Genomic DNA, 15,721 nt, shown 5'->3' with positions numbered 1-15,721 from the left:
AATTACATATTATCAGAAACAAACATTTAAAGAAATGATATCAAATTAAAACAGTGAAATTAGGAAAAGGATAAAAGTAAAATTAAAGATAAATGGAAATAAAATTAAAGAAAAAAAGTTGAAGAGAAAACGAAAAACTTGTATAAATAGAGGAAAAATAGAAGAAACGAGAACGTTGAGCCAAGGGTCAAAGCGGCTCTCACGGTGCGTTTAAATTTCGCCTAACGGTCGTGCAGCGAAAGGCTGAGAATGCTTATTCAGTGCTTGCCATCACTTTATGATAATTCGAATGGGCTGGTTTTGCAGCGTGTCGTGCGGGTTGCATAATGTGCAATAACGCATGGTTCAAATTTTATGTGGGAAGATGTGTTGCACACGTGGAAACAGGTTTCTGTGCGCAGTCCGGTTGGCTGGCAATGAATATTTGCGTACACCGCGGAAAAGTGGAAAATTGCAACGAGGATTTTATGGTTTCGGAGAACACTTTTCATAGGGTTTGCTCGTAGGCTGGCAGTAAGTAGAGGACTAGCACACCTGGTTGTTGTGTAGTTGAAATAGCCCTATAGGCTTTGAAATTCTATTCGTGGATTTTACTTGAATTTGAATTGATGACGCTTTAATTTACAGGAAATTACGTGAAAATGTTGTTAAATACTTAAAGTTCTTGATAAATAATGCAGGTTAAATATTCAAAGAAAAGTTTTTCAATCTTCAACATCCACTCCTGGTAGATCCTTTGTTGTGATTTCTTAATGAGAGTCTAACAAACCATATTCTATTAAGTTCCAACTCTCCGAACAATGGTTAAACCTCCCCCACGAGGGTAAAATAACCGGCGCCGTTCATAATTATTTCCATACAAACACTCACACACAAAAAAAAAACACCCGGTTTATATGGGCGTGCGCGGAAGTGGCAGAGTGAGCGGAAATCTCGAAATGCACATTAATTTCACTTAAGACTTGCGGAAACTTTTTCTTTCAGACTCTTTTTGGTGTGTGGAAGCAGCTGGAGTGTGACTTTTGCAAGCTCGGGTGAACTTGGCTTTTCTGCGCTGGCTCCCCATATATTTGGCTTCATTTGGGCTACCATCCAGACCCCCCTACCTCACCATGCTATATAGAGTGAGTGGCGGCCGTCATCGTCGGAATGAATTGTGTGCTTGCCGCAGAACTTACCCCATTTTTCCGCGCTGTGCGGGTGTTTTGACCCTTGCAGGTCTGTTTATTTTTTTTTTGCATGATTGGTCGTTGCAATGGCCAAACAATTTCTTACAAGCTGAAGGTTTAGGGATCAAATCCCGGTCGGTCTCTTAGAAATTTGGAATTAAACATAGAACATGAACGGAAGGGACAATATTTTTTGAAAAAATCTTTCCTGAAAATAATTTGAGTCGTCAGCCATAAAGTATGTCACGCTCTAGGGAGCGTTATTTTATCACGCAGCGTTGTTTGGGGGGCGGGGGATTGGCTTGAAGGCCGTGTTACGATCCACACAGGATCTGGGCACGCTAGTAACTTCAATCTAAACAAGGACGACATTTTTTGAATATCCTAAAACATACACTGAAATTTAAAAAAAAAAAGTACCAAATTCCTAATCTCTAGGAATTTTGGCTCCTTTCTTTATTGAGTAATCGGGTTTTTAGGATTACTTAATAAGAAAAGGAGGCAAAATTCCTTGAATTTAGGAATTTGGTACTTTTTTTTTTATTTCAGTGTATGGGTCATTCCAGGTCAACTGAGTACACTTTTGGACTCGACCTTCACCGATTTGGACCAAACTTGGAGGGAACGTTCTTCTATCGATAGTTAACAGAAATCCCAAGTTTGGTGCTGATTGGATCATCTCTCTATTTTTGGCACCGCCCTCTTTTTTGACGAACGTTAAAATAAAATTTTAGTGGGCATTTAAGGGTAAAAGCTTTATTTTTTCGAATTCCTTGGACAATTTTTTATAAAATGCAACCTGTAGAAAGTCTTTTGCTCAAATAGTTGCAAAGTTACGATTAAAAGAAAAAACGTTACTTAATCCACCTTTAGGTGGTTGGCGCCTTCCTCACATTTAAAGGGTGCTATCCAAAATGCAAAAAGTGCGTAAATAACACTTTAGTGCTTATAACTTTTGATAAACTTGTCAGATCTTCAATGTTTTGGATACGTTCGAAAGGTCTTTTGAATACCTATCCAACGATAGGTCGCATGAGAGATCCGGACAGCATTTTCAACCAAATATCTGAGATCCGGCCTCCAAAACTGCATAAATAACTCTAAAGTGCTTTTAACTTTTGATAGATTTGTCAGATCTTCAATGTCTTGGACGCGTTGGAAAGGTCTTTTAAATACCTTTTTGAAAATGTACAGCATGACGGGTTTTCTTACAAAAACCACCCTTTTTACAATCTTCCGGACTTTTGCTAAAATCGTTTTTTAAGCATAACTTTTGAAGTACTTAACTAAACTGCTTAATTTTTAATAGCGACTTATGGGACCCCAAGACGGATCGAATGACGCCAAAACGGACAAAGTCGGTTCAGCCAATGTCGAGATAATCGAGTGACAATTTTTTTATCAACATCCCACCACACACACAGACATTTGCTCAGAATTTGATTCTAAGTCGATAGGTGTACATGAAGGTGGGTCTAGGAGGTTTAATTGAGAAGTTCATTTTTCAAGTGATTTTATAGCCTTTCCTCAGTAACGTGAGGAAGGCAAAAACTGTTTTAGAAAATCGTCAAAAAAGAGGGCGGTGCTAAAAATAGAGAGATGGTTCAATCAGCACCAAACTTGGGATTTCTGTTAACTATCGATAGAAAAACGTTCCCTCCAAGTTCGGTCCAAATCGGTGAAGGTCGAGTCCAAAAGTGCACTCAGTTGACCTGGAATGACGCATATTGAAGATTGTTTTTTGTTCATTGTTGAGGTTTAGATTTTAAATGAATTTATTATAATGTTTATCCAATGTTATTCAAATTGAATAAGTCTTTCATAAATATATTTTTGTTATAATGACATGACTCGAAAAGCTTGAAAATTACTAAACAAAACAAAAAGCGATACAAAATAAAATGATACTACTCACTGTAAAATTTTAGATACTTGTCGAATTTCATGATTTATATAGAACATATTTTGAAAAATATCTATTTGTTACTACTGCCAACTGGGAAAATCGGGACTACACGGGACTATACGGGAATAAAAATGTCTTAAATAGCTGTCATAACATTTGACCTGATTGGCCCCAGATTCCAGTGTTTGAAGCATAATAATTTAATATGATTTTTTTAAATTTAAATCATAAATATACACAGTAAAAATAATTTAAATTTGGAAGCTGTAATTTTGAAAGGTTGAATATTACCTCTTTTATGATGTAATTTTACCTCAATATAGACTGAAAAAGTGACATTACACCTAAAAAAAAATATTGGTATTTTAGTAAAATTACACATTTCCAGAGGTAAAATTACACCTTTTTTCTGACATAAAAGATGTACCCCTTCCTAGATGTAATATTACCATGATTTTTTTTCTGTGTACGTAAATATAATATCCAATCCTTAAAACATATAAAAAATAAAATAGAAAATATCGAAAGCGCTAAGCGTTTTGCGGCTCTGTGAACTAAAATTTTAACAATTTTCCCTAATAAGTCAAATTGATGCTGATATACCGAATACACATTGTGATGCTTCTTATCGATTACTCAGTATTCAAATTGTCATCTATTTCCACAACCAAATCTAAATTTCCAGACCAAAATAAGAATATTTTTTTCCAATTTCGGGAATTCCCGGGACAAATCATAAAAAAATCGGGATTAAGGAATTTCCTGCTTTGGAAAAAATCCGGGAATTCTGTCCCGAGAATTTACGGGATGGATGCACTAAGCGTGACGTACTTTATGGATGAAGCCTGAATAGAAAATGGTGTTTGATATAAAAATTTTACAGACGTCTTTTCACCTTAACTATATTTTTCGATTTTTCGAGTGCTTATTTAACAAGCATAAAAAAGATGCCCTTGCTTTTTCCTTTTAGAAATAATAAAAAAGCTTGTTTACCTTCAAAAAATGGAAGCTACTATTTAAGCTTAAGATTTTAAAATCATTTTATTAAATCTTGAAAGAAAAATCTTGAAAAAATCTCAAATTCCAGATAGTTAACCAGCTTCACTTCATTGTAAATATTGCAAAACGTGCAAAATATAGTTTTGCATAATTTTAGCGTTTTCCAAAAGTTATTGTGATTGTACTTTTTCTTCCCCTAATAAATATCTAGGGATTTTTTTCTACAAAAGAGTAGTACGATCTACTGAACAAAACGTATTACTATGGAATTGTTAAACTTTTCTTTTGTTTCAAGCACATATTGTGTTTTTATAGTACCCATTTATTTTGAAATGCTGTGAAAATCTAAAAAAACCACATTGAGTTTACAAAAAGTATTAATGTTAATTTTTTTTTACATTTTTTCAAGATTGAGCCATTTTTTTAATCATAATTTTGGTTGTTTTGGCTGAAATTTCGTGAGAGCGGAATTTCGTATCGATTTGGTGTCTTCAACAAAGTTGTGTTGCTTGGAAAATATTTTATAGTAGGTATATCAGCACTTCCACCGAAAAAAAAGTTCTGTGATCGGCTCAAAAATTTTCGCAAAATTGGCAAACACTGCAAAATTAATTTTGATTAACTTGTGTATTAAAAAAAAAAGACAAATAAATTAGAAAATTAGTGTGGAAAGGGACGATTGAAAAGATATCAATTTTTTCATTTTATTCTGTTTTGCAAGACCAATCTGTTTTATTACGACACTCAAAAGTGCTTCTTATCGATAAGGCCTCGTCAATAGGTGAATCAGTGATGGTCCGCACGCAGTCTACAAAGAATACAGCTGCACACGACACCTTATCTGGGAGGAAGTATTTGACGTTGCACACGATTTTCAATTACCTATAAAACTCAACACTTTGGAACCATTCCGGTATCAGTCGGACAGAAGCTGCAGCGGGCAATCTTTTTGTTTACAAGATAAGAATTGTTTTGGTTTGTTTTGTTGGTGTATAGTAGATTTCAAAATGCCTTGCAAATGTTGTGGAAATGGTAAGTTACTTCTCAATTATTAATTTGTTTTCCTATAAGAAATTATAATTAAGAGTCCAATTTATTTTTTATACTTTGGGATTCAAAAATAAACTATTTTATTTAATCTCGTAATTTTCTAATAGATTGCCGTTGCACTGCCGATTGTGGACCACCCAAGCCCTGTGGAGCTGAGTGTAACTGCAGCTGCAAGCAAGATTCGGGCAAGTGCTGCTGCCAAACTGGAACTTGCAAGAAGTGAGATGCGCCAGGTTGTTACCACATTTGATCGGTCATATTTGAGTTTTAAGTAAAATTTAATAATGGTTTAGAATGAAAAATCAAAATTAATAAATGAACAAATAACATATCAAATGTGTTTGTTTATTTTCAACCCATGGCCTCTTCAGGGTGTAACACCCTCACTTTTAGCAGCCAAGGAAATCCGTACGCCGAAAACCCTCGTAGATTCAGTGGAACCTTCCTTTTGGCTCGTATACCAGCATTAGCATGTCGAGTCGAAGAGTTTTTATTTTTAGCTGGTTTGACAGCAGCAGTAAGGGGGCGGGGACGAGAGCTTTGGGAAAACTTTGGGTAAAACTGCGGATAAGTTAAGCAACGAGGAGCGAACGTTAATTCAATTACAGAGTGCCAAAAGTGTACACCAGACATGGTTGTTGAGAGAACAATTGCGTTAATAAGTAACGCCACGTACGTATCAAGTTTGGCACTAAGTAAATGAGTGGAATTTGCATGAATGTGGAATGCGGTAGTCGGATTGCAGGAACGGTTTTATTTAATGAATAAGTGCGGGTGAGGATATAAATAATGAATGTTCAGGAAAGGAAATAGTGTAACGGATGTCATATTTATTTTTATTACATGAATGAAAACAGAGTACAATGTTGTTTTTACTACTCGGCGATGCTTTCAATTTCGAAATGGATTCGCCCTGTTTAAGGGCAGCTACTTTGAAAACAACCATCACAATCCAATCCATGCCCCGCGCTCCAACAGATGGACATAAAAATGTGTGTTTGAAAAAATCACGTACTTTTGGCACGAAGAGACCAGCTTGACAAAGCAGACACCATGTGCAAATTCAAAGCATTGCAGTTTTCCACACGGGATAAACACAGCACGGTGACACTTTTCGATAACTTTGTCTGGGATATTTCTGGAAAAAAACACTTATGTGACACTTGAAGTTACAGTTGCGAGTATTTCTCTACGATTTCTCAATTTTTTTTTCGAGATTTTTTTTTTGTCTTCTGTCAAGTTTTAGGTTATGGTTATTATTAGAACTTTTTTGAAAAAAATTGGGGTGGGTCTCGTGGCGCAGGGGTAGCGGCTTCGGCTGCCGATCCCGATGATGCTATGAGACGCGGGTTCGATTCCCGCCTTATCCACTGAGCTTCTATCGGATGGTGAAGTAAAACGTCGGTCCCGGTTTCTCCTGTCTCGTCAGAGGCGCTGGAGCAGAAATCCCACGTTAGAGGAAGGCCATGCCCCGGGGGGCGTAGTGCCAATAGTTTCGTTTTTTTTTTTGAAAAAAATTGGTATATTTTTTTTAATTTCAAATCAAACATTTATCACTTGTTTATTCCCTAAAAAAGTTTAGTTTTCGATTTCGATTTTTTTATATTTATTTTAGGGGACTAAAAAGACTTCTTCTGAGCCTAGAGCGTGATGGTGCAAAATCTGACGTAAAAGTAATTATTTTTGAAAAAAAATATATTTTTTTAGAATTAAGATAAAGCTTTTTTAATTTTAATGCATAAATCTTTGATTTCTTTTTTATCATTTCGAAAAATACTTCTTGAAAGAAAAGCACCCCTGAAAAAAAACTGTTTTTGAAACGCTTGGAAATTTTCCGACAGTTATCTCTCAGGAACTTCAAAAATCAGGCAACAGATTTTAAGAAATCAAGTCGATGAACATAATTGTTTCAAATTGTCACCTAAGTTGCCAATAATTTTCCACTGCCGACTTCTCGGAAACTATTGGTCCGATTTTCAATGTAAAAAAATGAAACTTTTGTGAAATTTTCTGACTTTTTACAGTTTTACAGTACAACCGAGAACACCCGAATATGCATTACAAAAATTAAAGCGGCCAGCTCTACTGCGTTGTGTTTACCGCAGAGAGGACTCTGAGAACGAATCACATTCCACATAATCTACAGGGGAGGAGGAATGCGTGGACATACCGTATCAAATGCTCCATTTGATCTTTTCAATAAAAAATATTTAAACACTTGTTTAATTTGGTCTTAGCTATAAAATTAGGAAAATTAACAATTTGTAGACCTTTTCAAAAGTAAAGTTTCTTTTTTTTTTAAATACTGAAACAACGTCAAACAATTTCCTCAACAAGTTTCCAATTTTCAACACCGTCCACCACCGGGTTCATATATATCTCGGAGGATTTCCATCGATCCCAGATAACCAGCGGCGCTGGTGTGGTTAAGCTCGCACGACCGGTCCCAGGATCAACACTATTACTGGCCAGAGTGTTCCCCGGGTGCAGTGCAGTCACCATTTCGGACGTTGTTCCGATGCAACAAGGACGCAAAAGCGACAACAAAATAAAAAAGCACCATTTCAGCAAAAACGCGAAACGTGATTTAAAAGCAGTTTATTTTGGTTCAACGTTATCTTTATCGCTGGCCAAGGGGGAGAGGGTGGTTCGTGAAATTGTTGTGAACAAGACCGCACGTGCGATTTCCGAACTCGTCGCCGCCCCGTTGACCTGAGTGCTGATGTGCATGCATGCATTTCTGGTCAGATTCGGGGTGGTGGACAAAAATTAATGAAAAGTCAGCCCAAAGCCCACCAAACAAAGGCGAAAAGTCAGCCGCCTCGGTTGCGGAGTGGGGGGGGGGGGGAGGTTGAGTTGGGAAGAGGGCTTTTTCGGATTAAAATCGGATGCCACGTGAACACCGAAATTAATTTTTGCTCAAGTGGGAACCTCTTTGCGTACGACACACGAATAAAAAAACATCGAATTGTGTGTTTGAGAGGCATCAAAATAAATGGAAAAATCTCTGGAACGACTTGTTTTCAAGTAAGGCATCCGAATGCAAATGCAATGCATGTGATGAAGTTCATTTTAAATATAATAACGGTTGATAGTAAGGGACCTGATTTTCGGTTCAAAGTTCAGAAATCACTCACTCATGGCTGAAGCGCGTAACCATTCGTGAACGAACACGATTCGCTAGCTGTCAGCGACTTGATCAATCGCTTCAAACTGCGATACAAAAACTTTGTGAATTTCTTTGCCTACTCAGTCCGTCGAACATAGTCACAAACAAATAAGTTCAGAAAGAAGAGAATTTAACAAAATACCAGCGCGGTGCACTTTTGGCCTGCATTATTACAGTTTAGATTTAAATAAAAAGTGTCAACGTTGTTTATGGATGGTCCCAAATTAGCTGTGCTCTCAAATTAGCCCAATCCCAAATCAGCGGTCATCCCCATAAACAAGTTTTTGGGAAAATGTTTTTTTTTTTCTCTGAAACGTTTTTTTCTTGTGAAACGTTTGATTCCCAAAACATGTTTCTTAAACATTAGACTGCTGCAAATATTTTTTACACATTTGGTCAAAAATTATGGTCAATATTTCTTATAAGAATTCTCCGACAATTCACACAGGAGTTGCCCCGACCCCTCTTCGATTTGCGTAAAACTTTGTCCTAAGGGGTAACTTTTGTCCCTGATCATGAATCTGAGGTCCGTTTTTTGATATCTCGTGGCGGAGGGGCGGTACGACCCCTTTTATTTTTAAACATGCGAAAAAGAGGTGTTTTTCAGTAATTTTCAACCTGAAATGGTGATGAGATAGAAATTTGGTGTCCAAGGGACTTTTATGTAAAATTAGACGCCCGATTTGATGGCGTACTCAGAATTCCGAAAAAAACGTATTTTTCATCGAAAAAAACACTAAAAAAGTTTTAAAAATTCTTCAATTATCCGTTACTTGACTGTAAAAAATGTGGAACATGTCATTTTAAGGGAAATTTAATGTACTTTTCGAATCTACATTGATCCAGAAGGGTTATTTTTTCATTTAGAACAAAATCTTTCATTTTAAAATTTCGTGTTTTTTTAGAGTTTAATAATGTTCTAAAAGTTGTAGAGCAAACATTAACAAAAAATTAGATACGTAAACATAAGGGGGTTTGCTAATAAACATCACGAGTAATCGCGTTTCTACGAAAAAAAGTTTTGAAAAGTTGGTCGTCGTCGATCGTCGTAAAATCGCGATAACTCGTGATGTTTCTTGACAAACCCTTTATGTTTATAAAATTTATGTAATTGTCTGCTCTGCAACTTTGTAGAACACTATTATACTCTAAAAAATATCCCTGCAAAGTTCGAGAAAAACAAGAAATTATGAAATGCAAAATTTCCTTTTAAATGAAAAAATGACCCTTCTGGGTCAATGTAGATTTGAAAAGTACATTCATTTTCCCTTAAAATGAAATGTTCCAAAAAATTCTACGGAAAATGGAAGAGTTTTTCGGAATTTTGAGTAGTTACGCCATCAAATCGGGCGTCTAATTTCACATAAAAGTCCTTTTGACACTAAATTTCTATCTCATCACCGTTTCAGGCTGCAAATTATTGAAGGGGTCGTACCGCCCCTCCGTCACGAGATATCAAAAACGGACCTCGGATTCAGGGACAAAAGTTACCCCTTAGGACAAAGTTTCACGCAATTCTGGGTCGGGGCAACATTTCCCGATTTTGTGTGAGTTGATAGAGAATTACCCATAGCGCTTTTATTTTTAATTTCAAAGCTTTTTTATTGAAAAAAATATGAGGCAGATAAATATTTCATAAAAAATTGTTGTCCCCCCACCATTTGAAAACAAACGACGAATAGAAATTCTAGAAAACTGAAACCAAAAAAAAAAAAATCTCAAAATTGTTTCTTGCAAAAGTTTTTTAACCAAAATTGCTAACATAATTATTTTGAATTATACATACAAGTTAACTTCAAAACAGCATAAACGAATGATTACTTGCACTGAAACAGGTCAACTAAAGCCCCTACAGAACACCGTATGCTCTCATGAAAGCGCGGAGGTTGACCACACCCACCGCGATTTGGAAATAAAAACATCAATTAGTAATTGAATCGGTGGTTTACATCACGTGTCTAAAGGGGTTTTGGTGGCAACAATTACGGAATGCAATTAATATTTCGCTTAGGGTGTAAAAAACTGTTTTGATGCTGCATTGAGGTCAGCACGTTTCTGCTTAAGTGGGAAGGATTATTTTAATTGATATTATTTGAATTGATTTCTGTGCACTTTATTTTAAAAGTGTAAATAATACGTATTAAAAAGCTAATTATTGTAAACCCCATCCTGTTACAATTGACCATTTAAGGGGTCTCATGATAAATGGGCCGTATCAAATTAGTTATTAAAAATAACACAGGTCAAATTTGCAGTTGTGTGCCACTCCAGATCACCACATGAAAATATTGCATTTAAGTATATGGTTTTGGTTGTTTGGTAATAAATTATTTCTATGATGAATAGTGGTTTTAACATTGTTAGCTAATACTCACCGTAGAGGTAGCCACCACAGTTTGATCGGTAAGCCACCGTGTAATCTAGTTCAAAATTAGGCAAACATTATCTGCCACATCTAGATAAGCTCTGGCAAACTCTTTGCATGTGTGTTTATACATTTTTGTGTGTGTGTGAGCTTATGTATGTGTGAAATTCAACACATACCCACAAACCACAGATTCGCAAATATGTTGCACCATGCAGCGCAACACGGTCAAAAGTCCCGGCCATGGTCAGAAAGTTCATTCTTCTGGCCTGTCGTCGGGGTGCAACTTGAAAGTCCAAACAAACAAGAGTATAAATACAACCAAGAGTTCACGAGGGTGGCAACAGAGCGAAACTTTTCCCGCGTCGTGTTCAGGGAAAATGGCATAGTTTCCTCCGGGGAATCTCCTTTCCTCTCAGAACAATACACACAAACACACCTGAAGTTGTGTTTCTTTGCCAACTTCTTTTCCGTTTTGTAAAAGTTTTGCGAAAATGTTCATTTTTATTTTTCATTCTTGGAATCAGCACAGTTGCCTTCTGCTAGGGTGACTGAAAATTCCCGGAAATTTCAAGTTCGATAATTTTAATTTTAAAACATTTCTCATCAAAGCAAACCAGGCGGAAAGTTTGTATATTTTACCATAGCAAAAATGATGAAACACCGCCCGAGTGTACGCGTGCCTTCCGGTGGCAACTTTGGCAAGAGTATTGCATTGCTCCGGTATCGATAACATTCCCCGGAGTACGGCGGCGTGGGATGGCACCCTTGCGAGGAAGATTCCTGGGAAGCAAGAGCCTAGCAGCAGCAACTAGAGTTCGGAAACAGACTTTATCGAACGTTTTTAGTTTGAAAAAGTTTTCGTTTCCTTTTTCGATGTTGGGATGTGACGTTTTTGCCGAGGGATAAAATGGGGTAAAATTTAAACTTTATTGCCTTGAGTCTGATCGAAACTAAACCAATAAAAAAAATCAAAATTTTTGACAAATATGGTTAAAAATTGCTATGCTAAAAATCTAATAAAATTGATGCTGTAAATTTTCGAATACGAAAAGAAAAACAAACAAGCTATTCAGGACTGTATCTCATAAGCTTATTTTCGAAATGTATTTTTTATTAATTCAAATTTTTCCATTGTATCTGTTCAATAAATCCTTGATGATTCTGAATTGAATAATTTTGTTTAAAAATATTCTGGCACGAATTTGTTATGCTTTATATTTATTTTTAACATGACTTTTGTCTAGCATTTTAAACAAACTGGTTTAAAATGTCTAACTTTGAAAACAAATACACAAATATGAACATCCGAAAAGCAGAAATAAACAAGGAAAATCCTACCCACTTTGTTTACTTTATAGTTTATTTATTTTGTTTTTCTCCGCCCGGGTCCAAGTTCATTAGATTCGGATGTCAGTGTTCTCTCAGAGCTCCGTTATATGCCTGGAAGCAGTCTACGAAGAAAAGTATGAACTCCGAAGGAAAATAAATGCTATTTTTAAAGGAATGTAAGTTTTGTACCGGCTTTGTCGGAAGTTGTACTGGTTGATCAAACTCGGAAGAATAGTTGTTGGTTGGTAGATACTTTGTGAAACTAATTTATTTTCAGATAGAAAAAAAACCCAGATATTTAGAGATAAATTATCATAATTTTTTAAGTCAAGTATTTGAAAAGTTGAGGAATCAGTGTTTTGTAAATAAATAGGCATGATTTGTATATATGTATTTTTAAGTCGCAATTCTAGACAAAATATAAATATAAAAGTATATAAATAGTCATGATTCGAAAAAAAGTTCGAAAAAAGATATATTATGTGAAATTTTCCGAGGAATCCGATCAAAATATTTTCAGACATAGGCTCTTTGGTCCCGAGACCTTCAAAACAGCATTTTAAGTTTTCATACGACCTTTCAAATGTTAATCTAGATTTTTGAAACTTCTTACTATTTTTCCGAAATAGCCAAACTAATCACCTTTCTTTTGCGTCTAAGACAGCTAAAATTGGATGAAATGTCGCGGAGATATGATTTTTTGAAAAAAGTGGTTTTTGCGAAAAATGACGAAAATTGCCATTTTTTGGACCACCCTAACACGGCGAAGGTCACCCTAATGGCCAAACAAAAAAAAATACGGGTCTAATTATTTCAACCAAGGAACCCACAGAAAAATTTTGAGCTCGATCGGAGAACTTTTTTTTTCGAATCATGCTGTGTTCGTGGATGTATTTTTAAATCGCAATTCTAGACAAAATATGTTTACATTAATTTTGTTAAGCTAGAGGCTGTATCTTAGCAAACATACGTCTAATGTTTAAACCTGTTGTAGAAAATTAAACAAATTTTCGATATTGTAAACATTTAAATGTTTCCAAAATCGGAAACATTTTTTTCGATTTAGATAAGGCCGTTACAAATATTTTTCAAAGTTTATGTTCCCCCTCCTTCAAAATTGGTCTGAAAAATCAGGGGGCAAATAAATATTTTGTCCAAAAAACTTCAAAATTTCCATGAAAATAGAAGTCTAACCAACTGAAAACAATCTAAAATGCATGTTTCTGCATTGATAATAATATTAAGCATGTTTGGGCTTGTTTAATTTTTTTTAATTCTTATGAAATCCCACCGCAAAAAAATTATTTCTCGCAAAAAATGAAATTTTCGTCAATACTTCGATATTTTGGGAACTAATGATGGCAAAACAAGTGAACAGGTGTATAATGCATTTTAAAACACTTTTTTCATTTAAATGCTGAAACTATGTCTTATAATTTAATTTTTTTTGCCCTCCCTTGACTTTGGTCAAAGTCGAGGGACATAAACTACAAAAAAATATTTGCAGCGGCCTAAAGATGTTTTCAAAATCAACAACATTTCGTCGCTGTCGGGCTAACTTGTCGTACGTGCATTTTCGGCCAAATTGAGTTAAGAACGCCATTTTGTACAGCTCACAATGCCTCACCTTTTGACCTTCACAGATCCCTAAAATTCGATATCAATCCTGAGATATTCAATAAAAACCGAAATACTCTGTGCATTTTTGTCACTTTTCATATGAAAGAAGTTTCAATCTTATCATGCTATCTTAACATAGCTTGGAAAATGCTGTAAGTGCGACAACTAGCCAAAGGGATTTCAGGTCAGATCGCGTTTGACGCACGTACAAGCTCGACTAGCGTAAACATTTGTAATTATAACTCGGAACTCCGGCAAACAAACTCAACCAAACTTCGGGACAATAAACAAAAGGTCAGCCAATCAAAACGTGTTTGTTATTGTTTACATTACGTGATCTCGATTTCGTTTATTCAAGATCAAACATTAAAACGCGTTTTCTCGGAACGTCAAAAAGCTACGTACGACAAGAAAGCACGACGGCGTCGAATTTTCCCAAAATCGAAACAAATGTTGACGGTTTTGGAACAATTCAATGTTGTCAAATTCGGCAACATAGGGTTACCGGATTTCTATCCGTGTAGGAGGTCATTTGAAACAACTTTACGTATAATTTTCCTGTTTTTTTTTTAAATTTGAAGTATTTTGATTTGCATCAATCTTGTTTAACTTATGATTATTTATTTTCTCATAAAATATACTTAAAATATACTAAGAGTTCAACTCTAAAACCCATTTTTCCTAATTGTTTCGAACGGTAGTAGTATTATTCCGGTAAACACTCAGGTCACACGGGAGACTAATAATAAAATTTCGGTCAAAGTGCCCCAAATCCAATAAACAACACCAACTGTGGCCACAATCATCACTAAATGGAATAGAATTTTCCACCCCCTAGAAAAACACAACCGTGTGGTCGGTCAGTCCCCCCACCAGAACAGCACACCGAACCGGTCAAGGATTAACCCAGAAATTTATCCACAACCCACAATGACCCCGAGGGCAATTCCCCTTTCTTAGGCCGCAGGGGCTTATCTCCAGCCACAGATCAAAGTGGATGTATTATGGTGCAGAATTGGAAGGAAAATGTGTGAATTTGCCACTTGAACGGCGAACGCTTTGACGCTGGTGGCCACAAGCCTTGGTCAGTTAATAGTGGCGTGTTTTACGGTCGTAAAAGGCGAGGGGACGAGCCTCCAAAACTGGGAGACGATTTAGGTTGGATTAAGCGAACAATTGATGGGGCCAATTAAGGTGGCAGACTTAATTGGTTACACTTAGTTGATAATCAGTTGAAAACAGTTAAATGAGAATGATTCAAATGTAAATCTTGAAATTTATCAACTAAACAAAACTAAACTAATTCAGAAGTTTTGAAGGGACATCTAATTCAAGCAAGTAAAAGCGCACCCACATAGTTGAACCAATGCCAATCAATTTGTGTAAGAAAATGCGAAAATAGATTAGATCCAACTGTACCATAATTTTCCTCAAACTATCCCGAAACAGAACTCAATTAGTTGATTGAAACTAAAGTTTAAATTTCATCACGCAGTTGGCAAAATTCGACTGTATGACGCAAACGCCACTTTTCAACGGTGGAGAATGCAATTTACAAAGAAAATCTTTCAATTCACTGACGCCACTTGGCCACCAAAGGGTGCCTCAGTTGGCAACTGTTGGCGAGCTGTCAACATCGATTCGGTTCAACTTTTCAACCAACAAGTTCGACAGTTGCAGCCTCGGTGCGGTGCGCTTCGTCTTCTGTGTGTGTGTGTGTGTTTTGTATGGTCAGGGCTTGTAAGCGACTAACTGTTCTGGAAACAGCCACTGGGAAAACTTTTGCCTCCATCGATGGTACCTCGGGGTATTTCCAAAAGTTTCTGCTCTCTGGTGCTTCCCTTTTGCAGGAACAGGAAGCATACTGATAAAGACTTGGGCATTTGTGGTTTCGGTGAAGAATTGCTCATAGCTATTTTTTTTGGAAAATATAAAAATCATCAGAAAACAACCTTACCCAAGAATTCCAATTAATCCCATTATCGCAACCCAACCCTCATTGCTATTCTCCAGGAAAACCAGTACAACTCATGTTTCATGCAGATCTGCCTAATTTTTTATGGAGTAAACTGACTTTGCACGTTTCAGGACTTGGCTCACATCAGCAGCAG

General features: G+C 36.3%; 1 long non-coding RNA gene across 1 annotated transcript; it reads left to right on the top strand.

Moving 5' to 3' along the window:
- Positions 1-4,973: 4,973 nt before the first annotated feature.
- LOC6040851 lies at positions 4,974-5,455 on the top strand. The gene is made up of 2 exons (XR_005277354.1): positions 4,974-5,106; positions 5,232-5,455. It is a non-coding gene; the product is annotated as an uncharacterized LOC6040851 (long non-coding RNA).
- The last annotated feature ends 10,266 nt before the right edge of the window (positions 5,456-15,721 follow it).

This window comes from Culex quinquefasciatus, chromosome 2 (assembly GCF_015732765.1).
Source record: "Culex quinquefasciatus strain JHB chromosome 2, VPISU_Cqui_1.0_pri_paternal, whole genome shotgun sequence".
Classification (NCBI taxonomy): domain Eukaryota; kingdom Metazoa; phylum Arthropoda; class Insecta; order Diptera; family Culicidae; genus Culex; species Culex quinquefasciatus.
Note: the sequence above shows the minus strand (reverse complement) of the source record. Positions and strands in the feature narration are given on the sequence as shown.